Source organism: Oryctolagus cuniculus, chromosome 5 (genome assembly GCF_964237555.1).
Source record: "Oryctolagus cuniculus chromosome 5, mOryCun1.1, whole genome shotgun sequence".
NCBI classification, from domain to species: domain Eukaryota; kingdom Metazoa; phylum Chordata; class Mammalia; order Lagomorpha; family Leporidae; genus Oryctolagus; species Oryctolagus cuniculus.
In genome coordinates this window covers 53,290,988-53,303,562 of record NC_091436.1, presented here as the reverse complement: position 1 = coordinate 53,303,562, position 12,575 = coordinate 53,290,988, and positions in this window count along the sequence as shown.

Here is a 12,575-nt window from a genome sequence, read left to right as displayed (position 1 = left end):
CTTTTAAGTTCTATTCTCCCTTAAAAATCTCTCAAGCAAGTTTCTGTTTTCCTATTGCTTCAACTGATATCTACCTTGTTGTGAGACAAATTTTGATCCCAATTTAGCACAATTGTACAGGCCCAGGATACACGACCATCTCACTAACTCCAATTTCTGTAAATATTTTAAAATTTGTGAGGGAATGAGTGACTGACTTCTGAGTAAAAAATTCAGAGCCTCCAAGTATGATAAAGATCACTATGAGTGCCAGTGCTGTGGCATAGAGGGTAAAGTCGCCTCCTGTAGCTGCAGCATTCCAAATGTGCAAAGGTATTCTGACGGCTCCACTTCCAATCCAACTCCCTGCTAATGTGCTTGGGAAAACAGCAGAAGATGGTCCCAGTGCTTGTGCCCCTGCACCAATGTGGGAGACCTAGAAGGGGCTCTGGGCTCCTGGCTCCTGGCTTCATTGGTTCTGCTATGGCTGTTGTGGCCATTTAAGGAGTGAACCAGCGGATGAAAGACCTCTCTCTCTCTCTTTCCTGATCTCTCTCTCTCTCCTGCTCTCTCTCTGTAACTCCAACTTTCAAAGAAATAATTAAATCTCTTTTAAAAAGATTATATGCCTTCTACATATATACCAAAAAATAATTCTAAACAATGAAATAAGTGAGAAAGTCTACAACATTTTGATTTTTCTCCCTGATGACTACTTTGACATATTTTTAAAAATCTGTCTCTTTTTTTTTTTTTTTTTTTTTTTTACAGGCAGAGTGGACAGTGAGAGAGAGAGAGAGACAGAGAGAAAGGTCTTCCTTTTGCCGTTGGTTCACCCTCCAACCGATGCACCGCGCTGATACGATGGCAGGAGCTAGGTGCTTCTCCTGGTCTCCCATGGGGTGCAGGGCCCAAGGACTTGGGCCATCTTCCACTGCACTCCCAGGCCAAGCAGAGAGCTGGCCTGGAAGAGGGGCAACTGGGACAGAATCTGGTGCCCCGACCGGGACTAGAACCCGGTGTGCCAGCACCGCTAGACGGAGGATTAGCCTATTGAGCCACAGCACCAGCCCTAAAAATCTCTAATAAATATTTCCAAAAAAATTTTGGGTACTCACAAAAAATAGTATATAAATATATATGTACACATATAATGCCTACACTTGAAGTGAATGTGGCAAAATGTTAAAAAAGCAAAATTTTTAAAATTAAATTTTAAAAGGTAAAAAATAAATTAATAAAATAAACAACTTTTAATTTCATTGCTTTTTTCTATTGTTTTTGTAGTCTACTATCATTCATTCCTGTTCTAATTTTTATTATTTCCTTCTTTTAACTAACTTTGGGCTTAGTTTTGTTCTTCCTTTTCTAGTTCCTTGAGGTATATTATTAGGTTGTATATTTGAGATCTTTTTAATTGTTTATCTTTGATGTAAGCATTTGTTGTTGCAAGCTCCCCTCAGAATTGCTTTTGCTTATCTCATAAGTTCTGCTATGTTGTGTTTCCATTTTTGTGTGGCACAAGATATTTTTAAGTTTTTCTTTTAATTTCTTCTTTGACCCATTTGTTGCTCAGGAGCGTATTGCTTAATTTCTCTGTACAGTCAGCTCTCCATATCTGTGAGTTCTGCACCCAAGGATTCAACCAAGGATGGGTCAAATATATTCAGAAAAACTACTGCATCTGTAATGGACATGCACATATTTTTTCCTGTAATTATTCTTTAAGAAATATAATATAACAACAATTTACACAGCATTTACATTGTATTCCATGTTATGGTAATCTAAAATTTGAAGTATATGGGAGAGATGGGCATTTGGCGTGAGTGTTAGGACCCCCACTTGAGACATATTCCATATTGGAGTTCCAGCTCTGCTTCCAAGTCTACCTTCTTGCTAATGCACACATGGCTCCAGTGATTGTGTTCCTGCCACCTGCATTGAATTCAGTTTGGTGATCCTGCTTTAAGCTTGGCCCAGTCTTAGCTGTTGTGAGCATTTTGAAGTGAACCAGTAGATGGAAAATCTCCCTGTTTCTGTCTCTGTGTCTGTCTGTGTATATGTGTGTGTGTGTGCGTGCGTGTGCACACGCATGTGCCTGCCTTTCAAATAAAAACAATAAATCGTTTTTAAAAAATATATTGGAGTATGTGTTTAGGTTACATGCAAATATCTGCATATATACATTCTATATAAAGGAATTGAGCATCTGTAGATTTTGGTATCTGCAGAGGATCCTGTAAACCATCCCTTGCAGATACTGAAGGATGACTGCATTTGTGAGTTTCCAAAGTTGTTCCTGTTAATTTTTTTATTTTTGTTAATATAAAGAGAACAAATTTCATGTGTTTCATAGGTACAATTCTAAGAAGATAACCATACTTTCCTCCCTCTCCATCCCCCTTCCCTAAAACTCCGTCTTCCCTCCCTTCTTTTTTTATTAATTTTTGCAAAGACATAATTTTGATCTAGTCTATAATCACAGGTTTAATTCACTGTTAACCATAATATTCAGCAAGTAAATAGTAGGAAGACCACAATTCCACAGGAATATAAACAGCATCATTGAATTCTGGTTTCATATCACTATAATCAGAAGTGATACTTCATGATTTTAATATTCTTAAATTTGTTAAGACTTGTTTTGTGTCCTAACATCTACTTTATCACGGATATATTTCATGTGCAATTGAGAAGATTGTGTGTTCTGTTGCTTTTGAGTGGAATGCTCTGTTTAAATTTGTTATGTTCGGCTGGTGCCACGGCTCACTAGACTAATCCTCCGCCTTGTGGCGCCGGCACACCGGGTTCTAGTCCTGGTCAGGGCGCTGGATTCTGTCCCGGTTGCCCCTCTTCCAGGTCAGCTCTCTGCTGTGGGCAGGGAGTGCAGTGGAGGATGGCCCAAGTGCTTGGGCCCTGCACCCGCATGGGAGACCAGGATAAGTACCTGGCTCCTGCCATCGGATCAGTGCGGTGCACCAGCCGCAGCGCACTGGCTGCTGGGGGTGAACCAACGGCAAAAGGAAGACCTTTCTCTCTGTCTCTCTCTCTCACTGTCCACTCTGCCTGTCAAAAAAAAATTTGTTATGTTCATCTGATCTAAAGTTAATTTAAGTACAAAGTTTCTTTATTGATTTTTGGCTTAACAATCTGTCAGCACCTGAAAGAGGAGTACTACAGTGTCTGAATGAATAAAGAAAATGTAGTATATAAATGCACATTGGCATACTTTTCAGCCGTAAAAGCTAAGGAAATTGTGTCATTTGCAATAACATGGATAAATCTGGAGGACTCTATGTTAAGTGAAATGAGTCAGATTCAGAAATAAAATGCCACATGATCTCACTTACATGTAGAATCCTGAAAAGGTAAGCCCATAGAAGCAGAGTAGAATGGTGATTACCAGGGGCTCAGGGCTGTGGGTGAGGAGGTGGGGAAATGTTGGTCAAAGGATACAAAAGTGTTTTAGTTAGAACAGAGGAATAAATTAAAGAGATCTATTGTATAACATGGTTATTACAGTTAATAACAATACATTATATATTTCTGCTTGGAAATTACCAAGAGAGATTTTAAGTGTTCTCACCACAGAAACATAAGTATGTATAATATAGATGTTAATTAACTTGATTTAGCCATTTCACAATGTATGAATATTTCAAAACATTAAGTTGTACACCATAAATATTTATGATTTTTGACCATTAAAAATATCAATTACTTTTAAAATAAAAGCAATTAACTAAGGCAATGAAAAATAGTAGATGCATCACATAAAATTGTGTTCACTATAGAAGGATATGTGGTCTAGCATCAGTATCCTTCCTCCAGTTACACAACTCTTGGATAAAACTACTATGTTCATTCATACATCAAGTATTCCTAAAAACCTTGAGTACATACTTGGCACCACTTTCTTTCTTTGTGTTATAGAATAGAATCAAATGTGTGCAGTAAAATGTGCCATGATGACTTACAACCTAGTATTTTTATTTTTATCATTGTACTTAACAGCCTAATCCAAAAGTATTGTTGAAGTCTCCTTATCTTTTATCTCTTTGCAACTTTCAACTTGACCTCCATAAAAATAAAACAATGCATTTTCAGGGTACATTTTCATTGTTTATAATCTCTACCCAGTTTATAAGGGCTACTTATCTCCCTATTTCCGAATAAAAAACAATAAATAGCAGTGTCCTATCTGTTCAAGTTGCATATTTCTAGGATAAGAAATCATTCAAAAATGTTTTTAAAGACATTGAATACAATGAGATGAAAACTCATGATAATAGATGTGGTAGACAGAATTCTCAGATTCCTGGCCCCTGTTACCCAAATACTAACCTACTTATTTTTATGAAGGGATTTTTTAAAAAATATTTATTTATTTATTTGAAAGTCAGAGTTACACAGAGAGAGAAGGAGAGGCTGAAAGAAAGAGCTCTTCCACGCACTGGTTCACTCCCTGGCCAGAGCTGCACTGATCCGAAACCAGGAGCCAGGAGGTTCTCCCAGTCTCCCATGCTGGTGAAGGGGCCCAAGGACTTGGGTCATCTTCCACTGTTTTCCTGGGCCATCACAGAGAGCTGGATCAAAAGTGGAACAGCCAGGACTAGAACTTACACCCATATAGGATGCTGGCTCTGCAGGCGGTGACTTTACCCACTACGCCAGCCCCTATGAAGGGATTTGAAAGCTACAGTTGGGGTCCCTAATTAGCTACCCCTAAGATAGGAAAGCCATCCTGAGTGGGCCTGACTTAACCCATGAGTTAAGGAGGCTTTAGGTATTCTCTACTATAGCCTTGAAATAGCTGAGTCTACAGGAGCTGGGTCTCTCCTTTAACTGGATCTGTCTTGTCTGTGGACCACAGCTTTGATCTGTGTCATAGCATTGCATCCTATTTGTGATCTTATTTTCCTGTCCACCTACCCTCTGTATTTCTGACTTGTTTAACCAGTTGTCACAGTTCCATAAGCCAATACCCTATGATAAATAAGCAAATAAATATATGTATATATAATATGCATGTAATACTTTTACATGGGCACGTGTTTATATAATAAAAATATACTGTATATATACATACACATTCATTTGAAAAAGTCTCTGTTACTGCAAGAATCCAAACGATGTGGCAAGAAATACAAGCTGAAAACAGCCCCAGATGACAACCAGTAGGCAAACAAGGGCCTCAGTCTTATGACAAATAATCAAACTAAATCAATAACTAAATGAACTTGGGTACAAGTTCTTTCCAGAGCCTCAGGGTGAAAACTCAGCTTCGCAAGCACCTTCATTTTAACCTTGTGATAATCTTTGAACTGAGAACCCAAACATGCCTTGTCAGACTTCTGACATGTAAAACCATGACTTAAAAAAATCAAGTTGTTTTAGGATTCTTCATTTATGGCAAGTTTTTACATAGCAATAGAAAACTAATACATAAATATTTTAAAGTTTAAGGGCCATGGTACTAGACAAAATGATCCCAGAAAGTAGTGAGCAAATGTTTTTGCTTGCCCTCCATTTATTTGTCCTTTTTATTTTTTTAAAGATGTATTTATTTTATTTGAAAGTCACAGTTACATATATATACATATATATATATATATATATATAGAGAGAGAGAGAGAGAGAGAGAGGTCTTCCATCTGCTGGTTCACTCCCCAGGTGGCTGCAATGACTGGGGCTGCTCTGATCTGAAGCCAGGAGCCAGGAGCCAGGAGCCAGGAGCCAGGAGATTCATCCGGGTCTCCCACTTGGGTGAAGCGGCCCAGGGACTTGGGCCATCTTCTACTGCTTTCCCAGGCCATAGCAGAGAACTGGATCGGAAGTGGAGCAGCTGGGTATCGAACCAGCATCCATATGGGATGCCGGCACCGCAGACAGCAGCCTTACCCACTATGCCATAGCGCCGGCCCCCATTTTTCCTTTTTATGGTAATTCTTGAACATCTGCCCTTTCTCCGCTCATAGTGTGATCAGTATGGGTTTAACTTCACCCTTCATCTCTTGCAGTGGACATGCGAGCCAGATCTAGCCAGAAGAATTCTATCTTGGTGCTTTCTCTAAAACTATTGGGAGAGAGAAGATTCCTCAAGGAGAAAGCTCATCAGAGAATAAAGCTATCCCAGGAAAGCAGAGACTAAAGGGTGGAGAGTTTTATCCTGATATTGTTTGATCTAATATCAGCCAAACTTGAAAATAGAATCCCAGGACTCTTTAGTTATGTAAATCAGCAAATTTATATAGTTGCTTAATCGATTTTGAGGCATCAATCGCAAACACAAGAAGCCTGATAAACACATGGTATGTAACTTCATACATCTTCAGAGAAACAGTCTTTCAAACTTTACATTTTCTAATATGCAAACCTATGAAAGAAATGTATAAGTCACAGTTCAAAACCAAAGATAAGCATGTGAAACTTCTATTATAGGAGTGATTATGATATTTAAACATCTTTAGAGGTTAAATTGACAGTTTGAGATCCAACAATTTTCAACAGCCCTTGTCTTGACTGTAGAGTAACAGTTTTTATTTTCAATCATATGTGTTGAATTCCTCAGTTAGTGTAGGGTTAATATTATGTGTGTGTAAAGTTAATTGAAAAAGATTTTTGTAAAAAATAAGAATGAGAATAGGAGAAGGAGGAGGATGAGAGGAGGGAGTGTGTGGGGGGGGGGAAAGGGTAGGGTAGGAAGAACCACTATGTTCCTAAATTTGTATATACAAAATGCATGAAATTTGGATACCTTTAATAAAAAGTTTATTTAAAAAGAATTTAGAAAGACTCAGAAATTAATTAAATAGAAAAATTCTTTTGTAAGAAAAGAATTGAGGGGTCTTCCTCTCGATGCCCCTTTCCTGTCTGTCATGGCAGGATGCTTCCAACTTAAATAGATCTTATTTTGCTCAAAAATAAATAAATAAATAAACATCACTTCCTTGGAGAAAGCCTTAGCTGACATGTCTCTTTGAATCAAGTATGCCTGTTAAATGTTTTATTGCAATTAAACATGTGCTTTTACAGCACATCTCACTTATTAAATATTTGCTTATGCAATTGCCTTTTGGAGTTCCATGAGGAAAAGAACTGTGTCTTGTTTATCACTCTATGCCTGAGGTTGTCACACAACACCTGCTCAACTGTGTTACCAGTTGAGTGAAAGATTATAAAGAAAAAAATGCCTATTTGTAACCTATTAGAGGGAACTTGTGTCTTTGTTTATGTGTGACGTACAAGGAGGTTGTTTTCACTCTAAACAAATTCTGCTTCATCACCATTCCTTAGATAATCTAGCACAAATTAGCTCCAGGTTTTCTGCCATAAATTTAATTGAAAGTAAGAGCTAACATATGTAAGCCATTTTACAAATTAAGACGTGCTTCTCATATATATATTAGCTTCCTTAATCCTTACAAAAATCCTGGGACTGTGCCACCAAGGCTCAAGGAGGCTGTGTGCCTTGCCCAGGGTCACATGGATATGATGACATGGAGTCAGGGCATAAACTCCAGTTGCTGGATTCCAAGTCTCACCCAATTTTCCTAAAGATGATGAGCATAAGAGTCCACATTAACAATTTTTCTTTTTTTTCTTCTTAAGGCAATAGTCATCATTTCAAGCTCTGTATGTGTGTTTGTGTGCGCGTTTGTGTGTATTTAAGTCATGTATGCGAAAAAGCTGAAAAGTAGGGACACACTACAATTCAGTTACTCTGTAGGATAGCATTATATTTATATTTTGGCCTAATGGGTAAGGCAAATATGTACTAAAATGCAAGCATATGTGTTTTACTTTTAAATGATAAAAAATTTACAATTACTTATTGAGATTAAACCAAATCTTCCAGTCACATCTAATCTTATTCCAATAATCGAGATGAAGAGTTTTTTTTTAATTTTTGTTTCAGTATAAAATAATATACTTACCTACTATGTTATTAGAAAAATATCCTTTCAGAAGAAATTTCTTATGAGTAATGAGCCATTGCTTTCTTAAAGATGCATGGTTTAAAAATCTTTATGGGGGTGGGACCTGTTTTCATCCTTTTATAATTGCTATAATCCACCAGAAATAATATATAATTCCATGTAACTCTACGGCTGTCTCACAGATGGATGGTATAATATGTCTCTGTTTCCTCCAGCCCCAACCCCGAAACCCCTACTTCTGTTTCTCCACTCACTCAAAGTCCCTGTAAGTGTCACTTGGTAATGTATATGAGCAAGCCCAGGGACAGAGGTAACAGGGCATGCCCACATTCTCCTTGCAGTGATGTGTGTTGCCTTATGTCATAAACAGTAAATCCTTTATGCTGAAAGCCTGTTCATTTTCACACCATTCGCTTGTTCACTAACAGTTGTCCAGATTTTTAAATTCAGCCTCTTACACTAATCCTTGCAACTGCTGGTCCCGGACAGGTGCAGGGATCAGACTGGCTCAGTTAAGTAAAACATCTGGCCTGAAAATGATAATAGGCTCTTTTTACTCCCTCAAGTCACAGGAGGAATGTGAAATTTTCAAATGTTAAATCACACAATTTGGCTTTAATAGTCACTTAAACATACATATCCCAATCTCCCTCCATCACACACACAATCACTTAAACACAACATAAGAAGTAATTTTCCACTACTTCTTTTATAGGAGACCCCTAAAGGGTAAACATCAAGGAAACATGAGGATCTGACTCTTTGTGACAGGCTCATCTCACTTTCCACAGGTTCTGGCCATGCTGCTCTCATAAAGGCCTAAAGATAACTTTTTGCAGGAAGCACATCACCCGTTTCAATGACATGCTCAGGTTTTATGACTTTACGAGTTCAAAACAAATAGATGATTCAAGAATAGAAAGATGGTAACTGAGGATGGGGTTATTTGATGGAAGACCTCCCACTCCATCAGTGCCATTTAGAATGTGGTCATGGACAGGGACTGGTCATGATAAACTACTGACATTTATGAGTCCTACAGGCTCCAAATCATATGGTGATTTTGTGATTCCACCACACTGCAGTGGCAGGCATGCCGACCAGTTCTCAACAGGAAGACAGAAGTACCACAGTATTCCCAGTTTGCAGCAATGTTGAGAAAATTTCCAGAAAACCCACTGTTAAACAAAATCCCCTAGTGTGCTTTCAAGGGGCTAAAGATGATATCTGCATTCATAGATGGAGCCGAAGACTCCGTCTGTTTTTTTTTTTTAAACTTTTATTTAATAAATATAAATTTCCAAAGTACAGCTCTTGGATTACAGTGGCTTTTTCCCCCCATAATCTCCATCCCACCCACAACCTTCCCATCTCCCGCTCCCTCTCCCATCCCATTCTTTAGTATATACTAAGTAAAGATTTCAACAGTTTGCAGCCACACAGAAACACAAAGTGTAAAGTACTGTTTGAGTACTAGTTATACCATTAATTCACATAGTACAACACTTTAAGGACAGAGATTCTCCATGGAGAGTAAGTACACAGTGACTTCTGTTGTTGATTGAACAATTGACACTCTTGTTTATGGCGTCAGGAATCACCTTAGGCTCTTGTCACGAGTTGCGAAGGCTATGGAAGCCTTTTGAGTTCACCAACTCCGATCTTATTTAGACAAGGTCATAGACAGAGCCGGAGACCATAATTTTTAACACAGGCATCTCCTAGTGAAGAGCTTTGCTTTTATAAACAGAGGTAAGTTTGATGAGGCTCAACAATCAGGGAAATGTTGGGTGAGGCACTAAATGAAAGTCCTATCATGGGTCAGACTGAGGAGAGTAAAAGCTGAAGAAGTAAATTTTCTTGGGGCTGGCCTTCCTGCCAATAAGGACTGGCATACAACTGTGAGGCCCAGGGATGTAGTAGGCTAAACCTCTGCCTGTGGCACCGGCATCCCATACGGGTGCCAGTTTGTGTTCCAGCTGCTCCTTTTCCCATCCAGCTCCCTGATAATGGCCTGGAAAAGCAGTGCAAGGTAGTCAAGTGCTTGGGCCCCTGTACCCACATGGGAATCTCAGAAGAAGCTCTGGTTTCTGGCTTTAGATGGGCCCAGCTCCAGACATTTTGGCCATTTGGGGAGTGAACCAGCAGTGGCAAGACTTCTCTCTGTCTCTCCCTCTCTCTCTCTGTAACTCTACTTCTCAAATAAATAAATAAAATCTGAAAACAAAATGAGCTACAAGGGGCAGACGCTGTGGCATAGCAGGTTAAGCTGCCACCTGCAGTGCTGGCATCCCATATGGGTGTCAGTTCAAGTCCCGGCTGCTCCATTTCAGATCCAGCTCCCTGCTAATGCACCTGGGAAAGCAGCAGAGGATAGCCTAAGTACTTAAGCTCCTGCAACAATGTGGAAGACCAGGAAAAAACTCCTGGTTCCTGGCTTCAGTGTGGCCCATCCCTCCTGGCCATTTCAGCCATCTGGGGAGTGAACCAATGGATGGAAGACTCTCTCTCTGCTGTCTCCTTGTCTCTGTCTCTATACTCTGCCTTTCAAATAAACACACATAAATAAAAATAAATTTGAAAACAAGCTAAGAGAACCCAAAATCATGAAACATGATCAAGTAGCATTCATTTCAGGAAGGCAAGTCTGGCTCAATATTTAAAATAAATCAATGTAATCCACCATACTGAAAGGCTAAAGAAAAAAAAAATCATATAACCATATCAATAGGAAAAAAATTAACAAAGTTCAACACCTATTTATGATTTTTAAAAGCTCAGTACATTGGAAGGGAGTCATCTTCAGCTTCATACAGACCCCTTACAGAACAAGGAGGAGAAAAGCACTGTAGCTATAACAGAATGTTTTCTCCCTAGGATTGGGTACAAGGCAAGCACATCCACTCTTACTAATCCTGTTAAATATGGTGTTTAATGTTCTAACTGGTACTGTAAAGCAAAAAAAAATTTTTAAAGAGAGAGAACTAGAAGGCATTTATTTAGATTGTAAATGAAGATCTATATGCTTATTTGCAGATGTCATGATTATCTATTGATAAAAATCCCAAGAAATCTCCAAAACCTCTTGAATTAATAAGTTCAGTAAGTTCACAAGATAAATATGGAAAAATCAGGTGTTTTTCTGTATACTGAAAATGAACATTTGTACACTGAAATTAACAATACAGTACTGATTAAAATCATCCAAACAATAATTAATGATTAGTCAATTAACAATGATTCAAACAATTTACCTTGCATCAAATCTAAGAGAACATACAGGACTTGTATGGCTGAAAATGATGCAACACTTATGATGGAAATCAAAGCAGATTTAAATAAACGGAGAGGTATATCATTTTTATGAGTTGGAAATTTCATATATGCAATTCAGCAGAGGAAAGACAGAATTTTCAACAAATGGTACTAAAACAAAAACAAACAAAAAACTAACCTTGAACCAAATCACACATCATACAAAAAAAAGTTAAATGCATCACAGACTTAAATATGAAATGTAAAACTATATAACTTTTTTTTTTCTTTTTAACAGGCAGAGTGGATAGTGAGAGAGACAGAGAGAAAGGTCTTCCTTTTGCCGTTGGTTCACCCTCCAATGGCCGGCGTACCGCGCTGATCCAAAGGCAGGAGCCAGGTGCTTCTCCTGGTCTCCCAGGTGGGTGCAGGGCCCAAGCACTTGGGCCATCCTCCACTGCAGTCCCAGGCCACAGCAGAGAGCTGGCCTGGAAGAGGGGCAACCGGGACAGGATCCGATGCCCCAACCGGGACTAGAACCCAGTGTGCCAGCGCTGCTAGGCGGAGGATTAGCCTATTGAGCCACGGCGCTGGCCTGTAACTTTTTTAAGTAGAAAAATATTTAAGATGTATAAGCGCACAAAGTGTTCTTAAGTTTGACCCCAGAACATTATCCAAAAGGAAAAATTAAAGCTTTTGCTTTGTAAAAGAATTTGCTAAAAGGATGAAAAATATCAGCTATCTACAACATGGGAGAAAATATTTGAACCATATATCCAACAAAGAACTACTACCGAGAATACATTTCAAAATTTAATGATTTTTAAAGGACTCTACTTGGAAAATAGGTAAAAGATGTGAGACTTTTCATGAAAGATGACAAACAGAAGACAAATAAGCATGTGAGATGATGCCTAATATCATTTGTCATTAGGAAACTGGAAATTAAAACCAAAATGAGGTATCACAACATGCCTATTAGAATGGCTAAAATTTGAAAAGAAAAATAGTAACAACAAATACTAGCAAAGATGAAGAGAAATTGATCACTCATATGCTGCTGTTGGAAATTATACTCCAATGAACAGTTGTATAGGCTCTTTAAAAATTAAATATTCGGGGCTGATGCTGTGGCATAGTGGGAAAAGCCGCCGCCTACAGTGCGGGCCTTGCATATGGGTGCCGGTTTGAGTCCCAGCTGCTCCACTTTCCATCCAGCTCTCTGCTATGGCCTGGGAAAGCAGTAGAAGATAGCCCAAGTCCTTGGGACCTGCACCCACATGGGAGACAAGCATGAAGCTCCTGGCTCCTGGATTTGGACTGGCGTAGTTCCAGCCATTGCAGCCCTCCTGGGGAGTGAGCCAGCAGATGGAAGACCTCTCTCTGCCTCTGCCTCTC